This window comes from Pseudorca crassidens, chromosome 17, assembly GCF_039906515.1.
Source record: "Pseudorca crassidens isolate mPseCra1 chromosome 17, mPseCra1.hap1, whole genome shotgun sequence".
In the NCBI taxonomy this organism is placed as follows: Eukaryota; Metazoa; Chordata; class Mammalia; order Artiodactyla; family Delphinidae; genus Pseudorca; species Pseudorca crassidens.
In genome coordinates this window covers 61,610,925-61,633,365 of record NC_090312.1, presented here as the reverse complement: position 1 = coordinate 61,633,365, position 22,441 = coordinate 61,610,925, and the positions used below count along the sequence as shown (strand labels likewise).

Sequence of the window (22,441 nt, the reverse complement as noted above, 5' to 3'; positions counted from 1 at the left end):
CCTGCATTTAAAGCCTGACTACATCTTATCAAGGGGCTATGGGCAGGCCAAAGGTAAGCTTTTTATGTCTAAAACTGTCATAGATGATGGAAAGTAAGTGTTTTCCTGAAAACTGAGAGGAAAGACAGAGGAGTAAAATGAGTTCCTGATTGGTGTTTGTGGTTTAGTGGAGGAGGTACTAATTTACACCATTGTACTTTCTTTCAAAATTGCTACATGTACTTTGAAATCAACTTGTTCTTTCTCTCAGGCCACCTCAGTGGAGCCCACACACATCCATTCCCTGGCTTCACTGGGCCCAAGATGCTGCCCTCTGAGCAGGAGAAAAAGACTGACCTTGATATTGGGACCACTAAGTTAAGGCTAATGTCACAAAAGAGGTTTGGTGCAAGCTGGGCTTTGAGAGAAGAGAAGGATCTAGATGGGCAGGGAGAGAAGGATCTAGATGGGCAGTGAGACCAGTATTATCCAGGCAAATTCAGGCCACTGCAGACCAACCTCATGAAATCAGAGCACGTATAGCGAGAAATAAACTCAAATTACCTGATTCATCAGGAATCAAGAAATGTGTCATTACATGGGCTCGTGGAGCACTGCTTATGGAACTCATGGCTCAGAAATCAAGAAATATCTCGTGATGCCAGGCACGTGGGGAGGAGCCAGTGTTGCTTCCCTCTCCTCTGTTCCCCAAACGTAACATGTTTTTACTTCTAGTACTGGGAACAATTGTCACTGAGGATGAGGTGTGCCTCTAAGTCATGGGACACAGAAGGCACGTCTTCCAGAGAATCTGGTTTAACATCATTTACAACACGCCACCAATTCATTCAATATGTATTTATTGAGCCCTGCTAAATGCCACGCATTGTTCTTGGCACTGGTGTGCAGCAGTGAACAAAATAACCCTCACTGGGAGGAGAGTAGACACCACCAAAGAATATAAGTGAACTCTATGATTTCATAGATGCCATAAGTGCTATAGAGGAAAATAAAGCACAAGAGGGGTAGAGAGTGCTGGAAGTTTAATATAAAGAAGTAAATATTTATATTTAATATTTATTTAATTTCTTATTTGTAATTTATTATATTTATTGATAATGATCTATAATTATATTTATTAAAATTTATTATGTATTTCTCGAATATATATTTCATATTATATTTAATATAAATAAATATATTAAAACAAACCTACGAACAGTACGGATCATAATGTAAAAGTTGATTGAGGGGCTTCCCTGGTGGCGCAGTGGTTGAGAGTCCGCCTGCCGATGCAGGGGACACGGGTTCATGCCCTGGTCCGGGAAGATCCCACATGCCGCGGAGCGGCTGGGCCCGTGAGCCGTGGCCGCTGAGCCTGCGCGTCCGGAGCCTATGCTCCGCAACGGGAGAGGCCACAACAGTGAGAGGCCCGCGTACCGCAAAAAAAAAAAAAAAATTCGAGAGTCAGAAAAAGAATAATCACACTCCCCAAATCATCAAGGATAACCATAACCGCGGCAGAAATATAACAAATGTCTACCCTTCCACAAGAGCTCATTTATGTCCTTGAGAACCTTAAATAGATGGATTCCTTGAGAGTGGCAGCTCCTTTCAAAAATTATTTTAAAACTAAAAGTAAAAAGGTGCCCTTTAAACAAGTTATAAAAGTAAGATTAAGTTAGCTTTTCCACACTTCTGGGAAACGTAAAAATGATTTCAGATGATGACTGTCATCGCACCGTATGAAAAATAGATTAAGGTTTAGAGAATCATTCAGCTATTACACCCTTCAGGCTGAAAGCCTGTGTAAGTCAAGCATAAACCTCCACCCAGATAAATGTTTCTTCCATGAGCAATTAACTCAAACCCTCTTTAACAATACAATGTACTTTCTACACAGTTCTTTAAAATACCTCCCAGAGACTTGGATTGTTTTTTCAATTTATTATTTTTTTTAGTGAGCATAAAACTGATAGAATTACTTTCTTTTTTATGTGACACATTTGCTATTTTGAGGTGGTGTGGGGTGTGTGTGTGTGTGTGTGTGTGTGTGTGTGTGTGTGTGTGTGTAGACGAGAGAGTGATTTTGTTTGTTTCCTGATCATTTTAGTCATCTCATATTGGCACTTGAAAGGCAATGGAAAGAACACTGGACTGGGATCCCAGAGACGTGAGTTTGAATCCAGATCTGAGGATTACTTGCCATATGAATAGTTAAGTCCCCTAATCTTGGCAGGGTTCACCACTGTAAGATTAACGAGTTGTAGTCTTTAAGGTCTTTCAGCTTTCGCGATCCATTATGTAAGATATGGACCCGGAGTATGATTTAAGTTTGAGATTAAGCCAAATGCCCATTATTAAAATCCACGAATGGAGTCTAACATGTATACCTACAAATGTATGTAGGATCTCATATAGGCATCCCCTCTAACCCAATGTGACATGCTGTATTTTAGAACTGCCGTCTCTGTTCCTATCAACCTCACCCTTAATTTCATTGGCCCTCGCTGCTTTGCTGGGAATGCAAAATTTTGAAACTGTGCAAACACTTGCTACCATCTTATTTTACTAGTTATCTCTTTGGTGATAAGTTGCCCTAATGACTACAAACCAAGTAGTTGCTATTTTGTATTATTTGTATTAACATCTCTTTCTATAAACTGAGGATTGCCTCCACCCAAGATGTATATTTACTTCCTACTAATGGTATTTTCATATCTCTGCAGTTTTGCTCTCATCTTTCTTTTCCTATCGCTTTTTTTCATCTAAGATCCTTCTGGTACAAGTAACCGAAATCCCCACTCACCCAAAATAAAAAGGAGGGAAGGGATTTATCAGTTTGGATAACTCAACCACAGATGGGCCTCAGTTTGGGGAAAATTAGATTCGGGGCTTATGTGATGTGTGGTCCTCTATCTTTCTCTGTGTGTGTGTGTGTCTGTGTGTGTGTGTGTCTGTGTGTCTGTGTGTCTGTGTGACTTGTTTCGTTATCTGGTCGACTAGACCCAAGTCATAGGCAGCTCTGGCCATACACCTATCAGCCTTGTGACCAGGAGGAGAGGAGTTCTTTGCTGCCTGCAGTAGTTAAGGAAATCCCTGCAAAGGACCCTGGGTGGCCCTCTGGGTTATGAGTCCGTGTCTGTGGCCAAGGGTGGAGTGCTGTGATTGGCAGCCTTCACCAAACCACATGGTTAAAGGGAAGAAGGATGGTTACTGTCCTGGGCAGAAAAAGAACATAAAAGGCCACCATGTCTTATAAATATAACCAATATTATCTAAAATCTGAAACGTAAAAATGAGTCAAAGGAAAAACAACACATCTAATCTAATCTCCCTACCAAAAGACAACTACTGGTATTGTTTTGGTATTTTTTTAAAAATTTTCTATGCATGTTTTTTTTGTTTTGTTTTTCCACCTGGTTTTATAATTTAAGCTTTTGCTCACATATGGCAATATAACTTGTAGATGGATTGTGAGCTAGTAGGAAAAAATAAATTGTGAAAATATTACAAGAAAATGTGCATGAATATTTTTATAAACCCTGGGGAATGACAGCCATTATAAACAGGATGTCAAGTCAGAGCCATAGCAAAAGGCTGATAAATTTGATCACACACACAAAAAAACTTTAAACTTTATGGCAAAAGTACCATTAAAGAGTTTTAAAAGGCAAAAGATCGTTGGTTTTCAACATAAAATCAAGGATTAATATACAGCCAAGTACAAACAATTCAGTTTCATTAAAACAATTAAGTATAATATTCACCTATCAGACTGGTAGAAATGTTAAAGCTTTGATAATATTCAGTGTGACTGACAGTATGGAGAAATGGGGCCTCATGGATACTGTTGCAGTATTTACCATAATTCTAAAATGCACTTACCATTGGAAACCAGTGATTTCACTTCTAGCTGTGGACCCTAGAGAAATATTGGTACATGAGCACAAAGGAGCACAGAGGGGGTCCTTGTTACGGCACTGGTTTTAATAGAATATTGAAAGCAGCGTAAATACTCATCAAAAGGAGAAGGGTTTAAAAAGAAGCCTTTGACAACAAGGGAACCACTATGCAGCAGCTAAAAAAAGTGAGGGAGGTCTCTCTGTACTAAAAGGGAAGAGGCTCAAAGTTTTAAATGGAAAAGGCAAGATGTAAAATTATATTTATACATGATCTCATTTGTGTTTAAAGCAAAATCCCACAGAGTATAATGTACACTCTACATAATGTGATTTCAGATGGAAAAGTAGATAGATAGATGGGAAAGTGACTGAAAGTTACCTCCCAGCCCTGGGAGAGGTGAACGGGACTGAGGGAAGAGGTAAAGGAGGCCTCCTACTTTCTGTATTTTTGGATTTTTTATAAACTTGAATTTGTGTTCAGATATTATATAGGTCACTTTAAAATAAAGAGTAAAAACTCTTCATAGCATAATTTTTACTACAGAATATTCTGTCCAGCTGTTGTGCTATGATTTCACCATGTCTTGCTATTTTCAACAGGGCACTGCCAACTTTTGTACAGAAAACATTATACATCTTCTGGATTCCTTCCTTAGGATCAGAGCCAGAAGTGGAATCAGTGGTCCCAGGGTGTGCACATTTTCTTGATACATTTCACTAGATGGCTTTCCAAAGGAGTTACCACAATTGACATTCTGACAACCATGGGAAAGTGGCCGATTTTCTGCACTCTCCCTTGCTTTGATCATATCATATCTCATTCTTTCCATCTTTCCCTCTCTTTGCTACTTTGATAAATGTTCCATCAAATCTCATTTTGGTTTAATTTCTTCCTTTGATCATTAACAAAGTATTTCCCCATGTGTTCAAGTTTTATTTCCTCTTCTGCAAATTCTTTTCTTATCCTTTGCCCATATTCCTATAAGAGTCTGGGTTTTCCGCTCCACTGGTATAAGTGCTCCACATTAAAAGTCCTCTCGTCATAGTTTTTGTAGATACTTCCCTAGCTTTGCTCTTTCTCTTTAAATTTCTTCATGTTTTCTTCCCCAAAGCTTTAGATGTATCTATGGGCCTTTCTTTTTCCTTCTTTGCTGATTTTATTTACAAATTCCTATCACTGTTTTCCCCTGAGGTTTGTACTAATAACCTCTGCTAGACTTCATCCTTTGTCATTTTCCTTCAATTCTTTTAATTTATTTATTTATTTTTGCTGCAAGTCTTCATTTCAATTTTGTTTATATGTTATCCAACATACTAACTTCCTTATACTACAGAATGTGCTAATTGATTATTCTTAAAATTAAGTTTTCAAATTTGATTCTCATTTACTTAGTATTGATTACATGCCTTCCTGTCTGTATTTTAAGTTAATAACTCTTGCTTAATCCTTCTTTTTTTTTTTTTTTTGCGGTACGTGGGCCTCTCACTGTTGTGGCCTCTCCCATTGCGGAGCACAGGCTCCGGACGCGCAGGCTCAGTGGCCATGGCTCACGGACCCAGCCGCTCCGCGGCATGTGGGATCTTCCCGGGCCAGGGCACGAACCCGTGTTCCCTGCATCGGCAGGCGGACTCTCAACAACTGCGCCACCAGGGAAACCCAATCCTTCATTTTAATAGAAATATTTTTAAGTTTAAATAATTATCATCCAAACAATAATATCTCTAATAAGTAATGTTTTTTAAAATACTAAACTTAACCTCTTTAAAGTATTTGACATGAATATAAATGTGAGCATACAAATGGTTCATCTGCTAGCACATTCTATAAAAATGGAATTGGTTTATATCTGCGCTGTCCAATATGGTAGCCACTAGCCACATGTAGCTATGGAGCACTTGAAATGTGGCTAGTACAAATAAGAACTAAATTTTAAATTGCATTTAATTTTCATTAAGTTTAAATAGCCACATGTAGCTAGTGGCTATGGGGTTGGATAGTGCAGGCTCAGACCTTTCAAGGGTCATTTTCTACTTTACAGATCCATTTTTAGGTGAATGTGACAGAGCTAATGAAGGAAACAAATTACGCTCATGAAACTTTGCTGCAAGTCTAAAATCCAAACTGTGTTTCCTCATCTACTTACCTAATTTTAAAAAGCTAACGTTTTGGGCTTCCCTGGTGGCGCAGTGGTTGAGAGTCCGCCTGCCGATGCAGGGGACACGGGTTCGTGCCCCGGTCCGGGAGGATCCCACATGCCACGGAGCGGCTGGGCCCGTGAGCCATGGCCGCTGAGCCTGCCTGTCCGGAGCCTGTGCTCTGCAGCGGGAGAGGCCACAACAGTGAGAAGCCCGCGTACCGCAAGAAAAGAAAAGGAAAAAAAAAACTAATGTTTTTGAACTGTTAGCTTATATTTAACAATTCTCATTTATTACCTTCATCAGGCTTCCAATTAGGCTATTTTCAGGTTGAAGGGTGGTGAGCTATCAAAAGCACCTAATGTATCCCCACTGCTTCCAGAATTATTTTTATCTACACCATTTTAGTTCCTATGTTTGTTATTTTATTCTCAAGCTATTCCAAGGAAAGAAGTACCTGAATTAACCCCAGTAACCTATTATAAGAGTCTTGAAAGCCATAAAATATAATGAGACATTAACACGTGTTGATATAAATGCCCCTGGGATTTCTTAAAAGCTAGTTGTAAATTTCTTTTTGTTGTTGGTAATATCATGCCTGTTAATATGAAAAATAAAAGACAGAATTTTGCAAACTGTCTAAAAATTCCTAGGTGCTCTATACCCTCAATACTAGGTCTAGAATTTTCCCTAAACCAGTGTAGATATAGAGACTGTCCATCTGGCCCACATGCCTGGAGTGAAGGAGGGCAGGGGGTGGGGAGTATCAGCCTTTATTGTCTTCAATTTCTTTCATTAGGGATGCAGAGATTACTTGCAAGTTTTTTCTGTCATTTCTTTAAAAGCGATGGCAAAACTTCTTGTCCCACCACCTTCTATATATAAACCCCGCTATCCGCATGCCCCCAGTAACTTCATCCTTACCTAGTCACCGCCAGTAACTGCCACTTGATATGTTACTTCCACACGACAAAGCTGATTCCAAGACCTTTGGCCTAAACTGAAATTTCAAACAAAACCTGGTATAAATACTGTTGTTTCTTGCTCCTTTCCAGAAGTTAAGGGAAGGGAAGAGAAGAAAAATGAAGAGAAACAGAAAAGGAAGGAGAAAAAAGAGGCAGGGACAAGAAGGGTGAGCAGCAAAAACTATGAGAATAGTCTTGGATCTTTGGTAATTTACTATGTTATATATAAAAATCCACACATAAAAGTTTTTCTTCTATTTAGCCTAAGTGTGTCCTTCAGAAAATTAGGGCTAATTTCCCTTATTCAATTCTCACTGAAAAGAAAAAACTGCTAGTTGGGACCTTGGATATAAAAATAATGATCATGGGCTTCCCTGGTGGCGCAGTGGTTGAGAGTCCGCCTGCCGATGCAGGGGACGCAGGTTCGTGTCCCGGTCTGGGAGGATCCCACGTGCCACGGAGCGGCTGGACCCGTGAGCCATGGCCGCTGAGCCTGCGCGTCCGGAACCTGTGCTCTGCAACGGGAGAGGCCACAACAGTGAGAGGCCCGTGTACCGCAAAAAAAATAAAAATAAAAATAATGATCTTTACTAGTTTTAAAATCTTTCCCTATGGGTTTTCAATACAGAGTTTCAGTCATGATGCCATAGTCATTTCACCCAAGTTGTTTCATGAGGTTTTTTTTTTTTCACTACTTCTATATTATTCTGTTAGTGATACTGTTTTCTTGTTAGCTTTAAATACCTCTCTCCCATTCTCACTTCATGTTCAATTTCTTGTTCTCAATGACCTCTGTATTCCTTTTAATACCTTGAAAATCATCACTCATTCCCTATCTTCTAGAATCTAAAATCAGATATCACCCTGGGTATATGAGCTGTCACCTTTTAGAAGAGCATTTAGCTTGTGTTACTTAGGACTGTAGATATTCCTGGCCGGGATTAGCTACATAATTTGCGGAGCCTAATGAAAGATACATATGCAGGGCTCCTTGCTCAAAATGACCATAAATTTCAAGACAGACAGCAGAGCACTAAACCAAACGTGGCATCTTCTAAGCATGGGGCCCTGGGTGACAGTCGGCAAGTGCATGAAGTGAGCCCCATTTCCAGGTTAGTCCTGTGACACTGGGAGGGGTGGGTACAATACACTTATGGTTTCTTCCACTTCCTGTTCTCCAGTTTCTTCTCTTTCCTTGGCGAAGGAGAATTCTGCGTTAGGAACTGAGAGCTATCTTGTGCTTGGGCCTGTGGGAGATTCAGAACCTACCTGTTCTAGGAGGACTTGGGAGCTTGTTGGGGACACTGAAGAATTTTTGAGCAGAGGAGGAATGCAGTTCAATGTGCATGTTAGGAAGGTTATTCCGGCAGCAGCCCAGAACATAAACTGGAAGGGAATGGTCGTAGAGGCAGGGAGTTCTTCCTTAGTCCAGTGAGAAACAAAGACAGTTGGAACTAAAGCTGCAACACAGGGTAAAGCGAGGAGAGGGTAGCTTTAAGAAATATGCAAAACAGAAATCAACAAAACCTCTTGACCAATAGGATTGGTCAACACGGGAGAAGAAGGAACAAAGAAAAATTGTTTGTTTCCAACGCATGGGACTAGGTTGAGCCTAGTGAGAGTCACAGTGGGTAGGGGAGCAGAGGGAAGCAGGCTTAGTGGGGAAGATAGTACCATTTGGGGAAATGTTGAGTTTGAGGTGCTCATGGGCATCCAGGGCAAGTTGTGTGATCATGTTTTGGGTATATTGACTTAGGAGCTTTGCTGATCCTTGGCCAATTTGCCATTGGATCCATTCCTGACTCTTCCCCCAATTTGCTCTTTATTGTAGGTTGTCAATCTCTGCAAGCTGTTTCTCTCAGACACTCTTTGCAGGGGCTGCTAACTGGGTTTAGCCAAAGAGAGGCATTGATGGGAGATTAGAGAGAAGGCAGAAGCCAGGAAATGCCTCCCCCGTCTCTGCTCTAGAGGTGTCCTCCCGCTGGGCTCGTCTCCTCCAAGGCTCCAGTTGCCCCACATAGACCAGCGGCTCCAGTTTTCACCAGATCACTAGAACCATTGACCACGGTATGGCCCCACCTCTTCCTGTCATCCCTCAAGCCTAGGGGATAGCAGCTTCCAGTCACTACTTTCTGGGTTGTCTCAACAACTCTTGTTTGTTTGCTCAGCTCTTCCATCACCAGGGGGGATGAAATTCCTTATATATTAAAATTTAGAGTGTTTTCTCTTTCCCTGCTTGCATCCTGCCTGGTACAGGACTCATTAGCATATGTAGATGTTTGCTAATGTAATTGAACATGTTTTGTGATGGCAGATGAGGACTGAAAATTGCCAATTGAGTTTGGTAACAAGTTGGTGATATTAACAAGAGCATTTTTCAGGGGACTCCTAAAAATGAAAGTCAGATTGCAGTGGATTTAAAAAATGGCTGAGAATTAAGGAAGTAATTAGTGTACATTTCAGGTTTTTATTGTTTTCTAGAAATTTAACTCTTAAAGGAAGGAGGGAAGGAGATAGGATAAAGAGGATTTTTTGAAGATGAGAAAGACTTGGATATGATTAGAATAAAATAGAAAAGAAATAGGAATTAAGAGGAGTAACTGAAGACAAAAGACCCTAAGAGCCCAGTGGATAAACTGACTGCATTAGTAGAGGGTTACTTATTTGTCTCATACGAGAGAAAGAACCTCAAGAATGATATAGATTGCAGATATTTTTGTAAGTAGGAGGCCAGATAAGAATTTGATTTAGTTCAAACCCAAGGGCTTCTATTTTCTCTGTGCTGGTGGGTTTCCAAAGAGTGGTGGAAATCAGCACTGGTCCCTCAGGAGAATGGGAGAAATAGCAGATACAGGTCAGGGTCAAATCATGGCATGAGGAAGCAGCAGCTGAAATTGGCTCCCACAAATGGTGTTTCCACTGTTGAACTGTGGGAAGTTCTCCAGTTTCTCTCAGAGCTGGTGTAAGAGTGAAGAAGGCAAACACATTTGACATGTGCTGTGGTTCTCCATTGACCAGCAGCATTACCCGGAAACCTCTTAGACGCAAAATCTTAAGCTATGCCCTAGACCTAATGAATCAGAAAATCTGGGGGCAGGGTTTAAGAAGCCCCCCAGGTGATTCTGATACACTCTAAGGTTTGAGAACCACTGCCTAGACCATGGCCACCACGGTGTGATCTGCAGACAAGCAACTAATTTGAAATGCAGAATCTTAACCTTCCTGCCCCCAGAATCAGAATCTGGGTTTTAACAAGATCCCCAGGTAGTTTGTAAGCACATTTCGTTAAGAAGCACTGAACTTGGAAGTTTATGCTCTCGATGGGTATTTACAGATTAGCCAGTGGAGTTTAAATTAAGGGGTGACTTTTAATGGAGTAATTTCAGGTTCAGTTTAGATGGCAGGGGACATGTCACATTGGGAGGCTAAGAACCCTGCCTGACACCATATACCCACACATTTCAAATGACACCACATAGTACACATTCTGTCTCCTTCCATGGATTACACGAGACCAAGATTTGAAAATATGAAACCAAATCGAACCAAATGCAGCCATGAAGGCCAATCCTTTAAAAAAGGCTATTGAGTGTCTCCTGTGTGTGCCAAGGTCTTTGCTGGACTCTGAGATGCCCAGACCATTACCCAGTTACTGCACTCAGGAGCTCCTGGTCTAACGGAGGACACAGCCACGGGATCACATTAGTACAGTGCCTCTGGTAAAGACATAAGCATGGTCTACAAGGGTAATTGGGGATGATGGAGAAGGAGGAAGCCAGTCTGGGCAGGGTAGGTCAGAGAAGGCTTGTGGAATGAGGTCCTGCTGAAGCCAAGTGTTACAAGGTGAGTGGGGATCCACCAGATGATGAAGTGGCAGGAAGGACATTCCAGGGAGAGGCAGCATGGAGGCAGAGGCACAGGGGCAGCACAGAAAATTCAGGAACTCCACCCAGGGGATGGGAATACATGTTTGGCAATGCCAGGACACATCTCATTAAAATAACAGTTCTTTTTGATGTTTCCCCTCCAAAGTCTATGTCGTCTTACTTTTGAGCACAACTCTTTCTGTGCAGGTTTGTGGCTCAGCTGCCTGATGGAAGCCTTCAGCAGTGGCAGCGGCACTGCCATCATTCACTTCACACAAGGACCAACGGTCCAGAGCGGGGAAATCAAGACGTGTTAGATGGTCTGCGGAGGAACCCCTCCATTGCCACATCCTCTCCTCTTCTCAATCCGGGAACCATGATTTCAGTGCCACAGAGAAATGTGAATACTCATATTTGGAAACATTTGACAATCTCTTTTCTCCACTCAGTGTGGCTAAGGGCACCCTAATGTGTACCCAGGTGAGGGAAAGGGTTTCACATAGCAGCCAAACAGTCTTAAGTACAGAAAACAAAGTACGCCTCTCTCCTATCCAAGAACCTCCGATAATTTCCCATCAGCCTCAGAAGAAATAGAAACATCCTTGAAAGGCCTAGAACACCCTGTAGAATCCCACCTCTCACTCACCTGCTCTCCTCTCCTTCCCTTCTGTCCACAGAGCCTTCTCAGTCTTTCTTGATCACACCAGACTCATGTTCATGTCAGGCTGTCCACTCTTCTAGTCTCTTCTGCCAGAGTGCCCTTCCTTCAGATCTTAGCATGGCTACTGGCTCCTGCACTCCACTCAGGCGTCTGCTCAAATGTCATGTCCTTAAAGAGGCCTTTCCTCACCCCCCTGCTAAAACCGCCCTCCAAATCTGATTCTTTTTTTTTCTTTAGAGCACTTATTACCAGCAGCTAGAAGACAAGCTCCGTGAGGTTAAGACATCATCAATCTTGCTAGAATAGCACCTAGCATTTGTAGATGCTCAAACATTTCTTTCCTGAATTTAAAGTCATACTCGACTCTTCCATCTCCATCCCTAGAAGAACGATTATCCAGTCTAGTGAGCTGACAAACTGATTTTTGCATCTTTTTGTGGTAAGCTTCAGTGGTTCTCAAACTTCAGCCGTGCCTCAGAAGCACCCAGAGCGTTTATTAAAACACAGGTTCAAACAAACATAATGGGTTAGTAATAAGTAGGCGTTGAGATTAGTAAAACCAGTACTTAATTATACTTGGAACTTTGTATATCTTTGAATCTCCATATAAAGTATGAACTGTGATTTAATGCTTGAGTTTTCTTTAAAATAAAATTTTATTTATTTTATTTTTTAATTTTTTTAAATTTATTTTATTTTATTTATTTTTTTTGTGGTACGCGGGCCCCTCACTGCTGTGGTCTCTCCCGTTGCGGAGCACAGGCTCCGGACGCGCAGGCTCAGCGGCCATGGCTCACGGGCCCAGCCGCTCTGCAGCATGTGGGATCTGCCCGGACCGGGGCACGAACCCATGTCCCCCGCATCGGCAGGCGGACTCTCAACCACTGCGCCACCAGGGAAGGAAATGAAAAAAAACCCCCACAGGTTAATGGCACACAGCCTCAAAATCTCTGATTCCGCAAATGGGGGTGGTGCTGATACAGGTACCACAGTTTCAGAACATAAGAGACATCTGCGCCGAACATCCCCTCCAGCGGTGTCCCTCCTTCTCACCTGTCTCTCCCAACCCCACTACCCTTTCTGCAATTGCCAGTAGCATCACAGAAAGCCAGGAGGATTTGTGCCTGGGCTCTGCTCCTCGATAGAAAGGCATCTTTGTGATACGAAGCCCAAGGCCTCCACTTCTCACTCTCCGGGTTTTGCGCTGTAGTCAGATTCTGAAAGAAGTCTGTGGGACAAAAAAAAATACTTGTGGAAAATTATGCATTCTAATTATGTCAAAATTTGTAAAGGGAATGCTTTTCACCCTCACACCCTGTCAGGCTTTAAGCCAGTGCTTTCTGTGCCTTGTAGAATATGTCAGGGTCACCAGCACTTAAAGGCTGTGGTTGGCCACAGGCAATCAAACAGGGCTCTGCGGTGGAGATTGCAAGTCTAGGCATTGACTGGTTGTTTAACTTCTGACCTGTGCTTTTCAGAGGGAACAGGAAAGAGATTCAGTTCTTGAGCTGCAGCAAATAGACTTCTTATTTGTTCCAATAGGTAATGGGGGTGGTGCTGAAGGGGAGAAGTTTCTGGAAGCCATCTCATTTTTTTTTTTTTTTAGAAGATGTTGGGGGTAGGAGTTTAGTAATTTATTTATTTATTTTTGCTGTGTTGGGTCTTCGTTTCTGTGCGAGGGCTTTCTCTAGTTGTGGCAAGCGGGGACCACTCTTGATCGCGGTGCGCGGGCCTCTCACTATCGCGGCCTCTCTTGTTATGGAGCACAGGCTCCAGACGCGCAGGCTCAGTAGTTGTGGCTCATGGGCCTAGTTGCTCCGTGGCATATGGGATCCTCCCAGAAAAGGGCTCGAACCCGTGTCCCCTGCATTAGCAGGCAGATTCTCAACCACTGCACCACCAGGGAAGCCCAAGACACCTCATTTTAAAGATGTATGCTATGGTCTGAATGTTCATGTCCTTCCCAAAGTTTATATGTTGAAACCTAACCCCCAAGGGGATGGTATTAGGAGGTGGGGGCTTTGGGAGGTGAATAGGTCATGAGGGCAGGATCCTCATGAATGGGATTAGTGCCCTAATAAAAGAGGGGTGAGAGAGCTCCTTCACCCTTCCTACTATGTGAGGTTGCAATGAGAAGACCTCTGTCTATGAGGAAGTGGGTCCTCAGCAGACACTGAATTTGCCAATGTCATGATCTTGTGCTTTCCAGCTTGCAGAACTGTGAAAAGCAAATGTTTGCCATTTGTAAGCCACCCAATCTATGGTACTTTGTTGTAGAAACCCAAACAGACTAAGACAGTGTGTGTGTGTGTGTGTGTGTGTGTGTGTGTGTGTGTGTGTGTGTTAACTTCCATTTAGATGGATCATTCTAGTACACTTCTGGTCCTATAAGAGACTTCTATGTTTCTTCCCCACCCCAACCTTTTTCATGCACATTAAAAGTCGAGTGATAATTCTGAGCCCCATTTTCCTTCTGCTTTCTCCCTTGATATTCTCCTACTGCTCAGAGCAAAATTATTGAAGCTCTCTCTGAGAATACAATGATCTTGGGGGTATGCTCCATTCAACATTTATCATCCAATAATCCCCTAGCCAGAATTTATCTGTGATGGGTTACACACACTCTTAGCAGGTCTTTGACTTCAGGAGAGAAAAGTTTTGTGAAAATGGTGGGGAGGTGGGATCAGAGAAGGTCTAGGGTAAAAAGAGTGGCAGACAAGGGACCCTTGTGACAGAATTGTTCTGAATCTTGACTGTTGTGGTGATCATACAAATCTACACATACGACAGAATTGCATAGAACTAACTACACACACACACACACACACACAACTGCATGTAAAACTGGTAAGATCTGAATAAGGTGTATTGTATCAATGATGATATCCTGGTTGTGATATTATACTATTGTACTAGGTGCTACCGTTGGGGGAAACTGGGTGAAGGGTACACAGGGTCTCTCTGTGTGATTTCTTACAACTGCATGTGAATCTACAATGATCTCAAAACAAGCATTTAAAAAAGAAGTGCTACAGAGAGGAAAGGTCTGGGTGATGTCAGAATGCAGAGTCCTGGGCAGCTGGGGCATCGAAAGGGCAGTAGGAGCCTAGAGAAAAAGAGAGAACCCAGATCTAAAGGGAAGAGGGGCACAGACATGATGGGACATGTTCCTAAGGAAAACTTCATTCTCTTCCTGTCCTTAAATTATACTACAAGGAAAATATAGTCTATCACCAAGCCATCATTTCTAGAATGATCACCCATCAGATGCTGAAGGTAGTAATAATAGCTGACACTTACTGAGTGTTGCCAGGTGTCAGTTTCATGAGTTATCTCACTTGATCCTCTCAGTGGTCCTATGAGATAGGTACTATTATCACATCCACATTACAGATGAGAAAATTAAGGCACTGGCAGAGCCAGGCAGAGCTAGGATCTGTCTGATTTCAGCAGCAGCATCACCAACAGTAAGTGGGTGCTCATACGTGCCAGGTATACTGCCCTAAATGCTTTTTTCTTCATGCGGAAGAATGTGCCTATCATCATATCATTATCTGTGGAAAAGTCTCCATTATACATTGGCATCAAATAAACACATTCATTTTTTGTGCGCTTTCTAAGTGCCAGCCACGTTACATAAATTATTCTGTTAAACCTTCCCAGCAAGTCTGGATGTATTATCTTCACTTTATTGATAAGAAAATGGAGGTGAAGTCTTGTCCAAAATCACACAACCAGCAGGTGCAGAAGCAGCAGCAGCCCTTGGGTGGGCAGACTACAGAGCTACTGTTCAGCCTCTGAGCTCTACTGCCTTCAACCCAGAAACTCCAAACTCACAATCATTTAATTGCCCCCAAAGCTAAATGCTTTTCAGTCTCCTGGTGTCCACTGAGTAGGCATGAATCTGTTTTATTTTGCCTGCTGTGTAACAGATACAGATCTTGCATATTCATTTTGCAAAGCACTCTCTGGGAACTTTCTTTGCTATGTTACTCTATTCACTACTCAAGGCTCAGACAAGTTATTGAACCATGTAAGTAAAAAGAACCTGTGGCTTGAGCACACAGTGGCAAACACGATTTAATGTTTAATAAGCATCATCATGATGATGGCAATGACATTCTGCTTTGAAGGGTTGCAGGAAGCAATCAACATCTCAAACCTATAAGCCATCAACTCCTTCAGTTTTCTCTCACCTGTGTCACTGCAGAGCACCTGATGGGGTATGGAGGTCTTAACTGGGTATCTATCAGTCCCTTCCTTCCCCCTCCCCTCCCCCGCCCCAGTGAAGAGGACACATTCTGCTACTGTATCGCCCTATAATCACAGAGACTGTGCACACGGAGTTAGAAGGATTTGCCAGGGAAATTGCTTGCAGGCGTTAACCAAATACACTCACAGCACCTTGCCGCGGGCCCGGGGTGACAACGTGGCTTCCTCGCGAGTCGCTGGCCGCACACTTTCACTTTTCTCCTGGGGCGCCCGCCCACTCCGAGCTACTCCACGTCCTGGTTTTCCCCGGGCTGCCTACCCGGCAACGGCTGCCTGTAAACACGCGGGGTTGCAAGCAGGGGTGCCTCGATTGGAGGAGCCCAGCCCGGCCTCCCCTCCGCCGGCTGCCGAGCTGTCAGTTACACGTACAGTGTGAGCTAGATTTTGGCGCCACAGCTGGGAGTGAGGCTTTTGTTCCATAACAAAAACAAGTGCCTGAATGGCAGGGCTGCCAGCGCCCAGCCCGACGAGGCAGGCATAAAGGAACCGCCTGGCGAATGTTCGTGACCTGTCATTAGAGACAGCCCCTCTTGCTTCCGAACGATCACGGGGAGGCAATGTGGCAAATTATGTGCGTACCCGCCACGACCTTGCTCAAGCCTCCAGGGTGAATATTGAGCGCCAGGCTCTAATAAGCGGCCTGTGAGCTCAGGTGGAAAAGCACCTGGGTGGTAACCAACGGAGTCCTTTCCTGCGCTTTCTGCCTCTTCTGTCCATGAACTTGTTTCCCCTCTGCGATTGAAAGGCTGGCCTTCTGGCTGAAACAAGTTAAATGATGGATTCATTTATGCTAGGAAGAAAAGCTAGGCATTGAACGTCGTAACGCTGTTCACCCGATCTGTGCCCTCTTGTTATAAATATAGAGAGACAGTCTCTCTCTACTATATGATGTGTTTGCTTTTTGCTAAGTTCGAACACATCCATATCCAAATTGTTACCTACTTCGGGGAAATTCCTGTGTGAAACTCTGAATCATAAACCAGATAGATTAGGGGTGACTATTCTCATTTCAGAAAGGATTCTTCAAGTTCCAAAAGCATTTAGTAAGACTTGAGGATTCCATCCCCCAACCACTCCCAGTCTGGGGTGGGTGGGTGGTGTGCAGCTGGGCAGTGGGGTGAGCTCCACCTCAATGAGCCCTGCGGCTATTTAAAGTGTTACAATTGGGGGAGGGGAAGGGTAAGCTGGGACAAAGTGAGAGAGTGTCATGGACCTATATACACTACCAAATGTAAAATAGATAGCTAGTGGGAAGCAGCCGCATCGCTGGGGGAGATCAGCTCGGTGCTTTGTGACCACCTAGAGGGGTGGGATAGAGGGGGTGGGAGGGAGATGCAAGAGGGAGGAGATATGGGGATATATGTATATGTATAGCTGATTCACTTTGTTATAAAGCAGAAACTAACACACCATTGTAACGCAATTATACTCCAATAAAGATGTTAAAAAAAATAAAGTGTTACAATTAAAAATTTATTCCTTCAGCTGTAGACTCGGTCTTGTTGGAATGAAGATGTTTTCGAGGACATTATGAGGTTCAAAGGTAGTCACTTACACCTCAGTGTGAATGAGTTTAATCACTTCTTCCTTGAGAGCAGGTTTTCAAGAAGGAGAGAAACTAGTTGCAGCTGAGTTCCTGAAAAGAGAGACAGAGGAAGAATATGAGTGGCAATGGAGGCAGAAAAAGAGAGTTTGGGTGCCTCAGAACATAGATGTTTATTGCTTCATAATTCTGGGAAAAGTCAGCGTTTTAGAGAGAGCAGTTTTTTTGTTTTGTTTTGGTTTTGCAGTACGGTCCCAAAGAACTTCCTGTGACAGTGGAAATGTCCTAGATCCACACTGTTCCAAAACAGTAGCCACTAGCCACATGTGGTTATTCAGCACTGAAATGTGGTTAGTATGACTGAGGAACTGAATTTAATAGCCATGTGTGTAGCCATGGAACTAACAGCTGTCAACAGCCACAAGACTGAGCTTGGGGGTGGCTTCTCTGCCATGAGAGCCGTGAAATGACTGCAGCCTTGTGAGCCCCGGAGCTAGAGACACCCTGAATTCCTGACCCCCAGAAAATAGGAGATAACACATGTGTGTTGTCTTAAGTCACTACATTTTGAGGAAATCTGTTACACAGCAATGAAATTTGATTGTAATATGGTCAGGCCCATTTAAAATACATTTGTTCTAGTTAGGGCATCCCTAGGTCCAGAGAAACCTCCAAATATCAATGTCTGACGCAATAAAAGTTCCATTCTTTTGGGCTTCCCTGGTGGTGCAGGGGTTGAGGGTCCACCTGCCGATGCAGGGGACAAGGGTTCGTGCCCCAGTCCGGGAAGATCCCACATGCCGCGGAGTGGCTGGGCCTGTGAGCCATGGACACTGAGCCTGCGCGTCCGGAGCCTGTGCTCCGCAACGGGAGAGGTCACAACAGTGAGAGGCCCGCGTACCGCAAAAAAAAAAAAAAAAAGTTCCATTCTTTTAACAGTCCAATGTGGGCAGTCTTCTGATGGTGATTCAGGGCCTCAGCCCCTTTTTGCTTTTGGCTCTGCCGTCTTTAACTTACGGCTGTTCAGGTCGCCAGCCAGGTGAAAACTGCAGAGCGGAGCCATGGGCTTAGCTGTTTTGGTAGGGGAACAGACCTGGAGGTGGCGCCTATCATTTCTGCCGCATTCTACTTGGCCAGACCTCAGTAAAACGATCCCAGCGAACTGTCAGTCAGACTGAGAAATGTAGCCTGACTCTGCGTGTGTCCAGGGTGTAGGGGAAGCAGGTTTGGGGGCTGCTGACACATTGTGCCACAACACACTCTCCTTTTGGGAGGTAAGCTCCTTGACAAAAACGGACCTTTTGGTGCCTTGCCAAACGCCTCACAGAGGCAAGGCTCTCTTCACAAATAGTGATGGTGATGAGAGAATGGGAAAGAGACTGACAGTGCTCCCCATCCCAAGAGGGGCAAAACTGTCAGAACGTTCTAGTCCTATAAGGGTCTGTGACTCAGCCCAAAGTTAACCAGATCAAAATGGTTTATAGGAAAGCCTGGGCACAGTTCTGGAAATGACTATGGAAGAATCGGGAAAAGATGTCTGTGCTTGTTCAAAGGGGACTTGGGATCTATAGGGCAGGGGCTGGGATGGAATTCCATGAGCCGAGGCATCCCTTAGATGTGATTCCAAAGGTACCGTCAAATCTACCATTGCTTCTGAGGCCAACTTGGATTTTCTGGTTGCTGCCCCCAATGTCACCATCAGTCCTAGGGCCTGTAGACAAATGAAAGAAAAGATTGGTTTGATGGATTTTCATTGTTTTAAATTGAGGAGGCATCACTCATATTGATACTTTTAAAAATGCCACTCCTCCTTTCATCTCTCTGGGCCCTGCCATCCACTTCCCTTCACCCTAACCTGTAGCTTGTTCCCAACAAATGAGTCAGTGAAGATGGGAATGTTCATTTAACTGAGTATGTATCTGCCAACATTAAAAAACAGTTTTGCCAACCTGAAGGAGTCACATAACCAACAGAGAAAGGAAGGAAGGAAGGAAGGAAGGGAAAGAAAAGAAAGAAAAAAAGGAAGAATAAAAGAAAAGAGAAGAATGTTGGGAGCAGATCCAAAGACAGATTTCCTTGGAGTGGAGTGAATGTAGCTCAAGCTTCAGGGCCCCTCACTGATCAGTGCCCCTTCCGAGGTTGCATGCTCTCCTCCAGAGAGAAGCAAAAGAAGCAGTAGCTCTAGCACATGCCTGAGGACAAGAGTGCTGCCCTAGCCTGGGCTTCCCCTCTATATACATAATTTTTAACAGCTTTACTAAGATATTATACACATAACATAAAACACATCCATTTAAACTGTACAATTGAGTGTCTTTTAGTATATTCAGAGCTGTGCAACCAACACCATAATCTAATGTTAGTACATTTCATCATCCCGAAAAAGAAACCCAGGATCCATTAGCAGTCTCTCCCCATTCCCACTCTCACACCCTTAACTCAGGCAACCACTGATCTACCTTCTCTTTCTATAGATTTGCCCATTCTGGACATTTCATATAAAGGGAATCATATAACATGTGCTTTTTTGTGACTGGCTTCTTTCGTTTAACATAAAGTTTTCAAGGTTCACCTATGTTGCAATATGTACCAGAACTTTATCTGTTTTTACTGCCAAGTAATAGTCCATGGTATGGATAGACCACATTTTCTTTATCCAGTCATCAATTGATGGGTATTTGGGTTGATTGTATAATCACTTTTGTGTCTATTTTGTATGTGCCCTACTGGTGGTCCAAGAGTTGTGGGTAGGGTTGACAGACTGCCAGCACTACCTTCATATCCACCTGGCCTCTTGTGACACCTTGCCTCTGGCAGTTGTCAGGGAGCGTTTGGACTTCAATTTTGAGCCTTGGAGAAGGGTCTGAGACTGAGGCTGCGCTGCGCCCAGGGTACTTTAAGACCCAGGCTTCCAGGTGTCTTCCGTCAACCCCAGGACCAGCCCAATATGGGTAGGAATATGAGGAAGAGGTGAAAGGACCTGACCAAACCTAACCAGCTGCTAGGGTACTAGTTGCAGGAGCCATGCCAACTATGATCAAAGAGCTGGAGTTCTCTGAGGGCTTGCTCTAGCAAGAAGCCCTGCCCGAACAAGAAACTGGAGGAAGTTATAAATGTGGCATTCCACGTAGCTGCAAGAAATTGTTCTAAACTGTCAATCTTTTTTAAAGTTTGATCAACTATGCTAAAAGAAAGACTGGACTATCCTTCTAATTTTTCAATAGAAACACATTACAAACTTGTTTTCATATGAAGAAATAATAAAAGAGTATACAGAGAGAAGTGGTGGTGTCAGTGAAAGTGGAAAAGAATGCCAATATTCTTCTTCTCCATAAAAACAAAGAAAAACCTGGGGGCTTCCCTGGTGGTGCAGTGGTTAAACATCTGCCTGCCGATGCAGGGGACACGGGTTCATGCCCCAGTCTGGGAAGATCCCACATGCTGTGGAGTGCCTGGGCCCGTGAGCCATGGCCGCTCAGCCTGCGCGTCCGGAGCCTGTGCTCCGCATTGGGAGAGGCCACAGCAGTGAGAGGCCCGTGTACTGCAAAAAAAAAAAAAAGAAAAGAAAAACCTGGCAAAAATTGTCAGAATCAACTTTTCCACAACCCTGGAAATTAACGAAGGGCTTGCAGTAATCAGGAAGTGCTTATTCAAGGAAAGTGACGAATCTCAGTAGGAACAGTGAGCTTTGTGGCATTTTATTCTAGCCTGGGACCTTCCCCACACCCCAGCTCAGAGGTAGCCTTGAAAAAACAGCCCATATTTTCAGTACTGGAGGGACAGAATGGACATTATTTGCAAAGAATTGTAATTATTTCCTTTTTATCTGGTGGCTCCATGGAAGACCAGCTCAAAACACTTGTCTTTATTTGCCCTGATTTGGAACTGGTCCAGTTCAAAAGCTACTGGGAGGGAGTGGGGCATTTGTCCAAAGCATTTAAAGGCAAATGTTTTAGCTGCTGCTGCCTGAGGCTATAGATAACAGTTGGCATAAACCACAAAGCTTGGGAGAAAAGACTGGGAAATGAGATGTCCATAAAGGCTTTGAAAAACTCACACATATTCCTGGAAACCTAGAATGCCCTGGGTGCTCAGGAACAGCATGAGAAGGCTGTAGGATCTGACCTCTGGCTCACCTTGAGGTTCTACACTAGAGAAAGTGAAGGCTAAGGCAGAGTTGTAAACTACCAGGCTGAGTGATGAAGGCATGCCAACCACACACACAGAGCCCCTTGGCCAAAAACTTGAAATATTTTTGGTATGAGTTATTTAAGGAAATATCTGTTTAATCATTAGCTGACTACCAATCTAGCAGAACAGTGACTTCAGTGGCCACATGTGACAAAGAATATAGAGTTTTCAGAATTAGTTCATAAAAGTCATTAAATAAATAGAGAAAAATAAGTAAAATAAACAGCAAACAACAAATCTTGAAAAGAGGAGAGAACCTGATTACTAGTGCTTCCACATTATAATATACAAAATGCCCAATTTTCAACTAAAAATTATGAAGCATGCAAAGAAAAAATAATGGTGAAAACAGGAAAAGGAAGCATTAAAAGAAGCTGTCCCTGAGGAAGTCCAGACACTGGACTTACTAGTAAAAGACTTTAAATAAACTACTTGAAATATGTTCAAAGAGCTAAAGGAAACCATATCTAAAGAACTAAAGGAAAGTATCAGAATGATGTCTTATCAAATAAAGAATATCAATAAAAAGAAATTATATTTTTAAAAGAACCAAATAGAGGGCTTCCCTGGTGGCGCAGTGGTTAAGAGTCCGCCTGCCGAGGCAGGGGACACAGGTTTGTGCCCCGGTCTGGGAAGATTCCACATGCCGCGGAGCAGCTAGGCCCGTGAGCCATGGCCGCTGAGCCTGCGCGTCCAGAGCCTGTGCTCCGCAACAGGAGAGGCCACAACAGTGAGAGGCCCGCGTACCACAAAAAAAAAAAAAAAAAAAAGAACCAAATAGAAATTCTAGAACTGAAAAGTGCAATGACTGAAATAAAAATATTTACCAGAGGAGTTCAACAGCAGGTATGAGCAGGTAGAAGAGTCAACAACTTGCAGACACAAGTCAATTGAGATTATCCAGTATGAGGAACAAAAGAAAA

General features: G+C 43.3%; 1 long non-coding RNA gene across 1 annotated transcript; it reads right to left on the bottom strand.

Annotated features, from left to right (window-relative positions):
* Nucleotides 1–12,229: 12,229 nt before the first annotated feature.
* Nucleotides 12,230–16,051, bottom strand: LOC137210760 (uncharacterized). The gene is made up of 3 exons (XR_010936699.1): nt 15,917–16,051; nt 12,566–12,740; nt 12,230–12,396 (listed from the first exon to the last, which is right to left on the bottom strand). It is a non-coding gene; the product is annotated as an uncharacterized lncRNA (long non-coding RNA).
* Between the last annotated feature and the right edge of the window lie 6,390 nt (nt 16,052–22,441).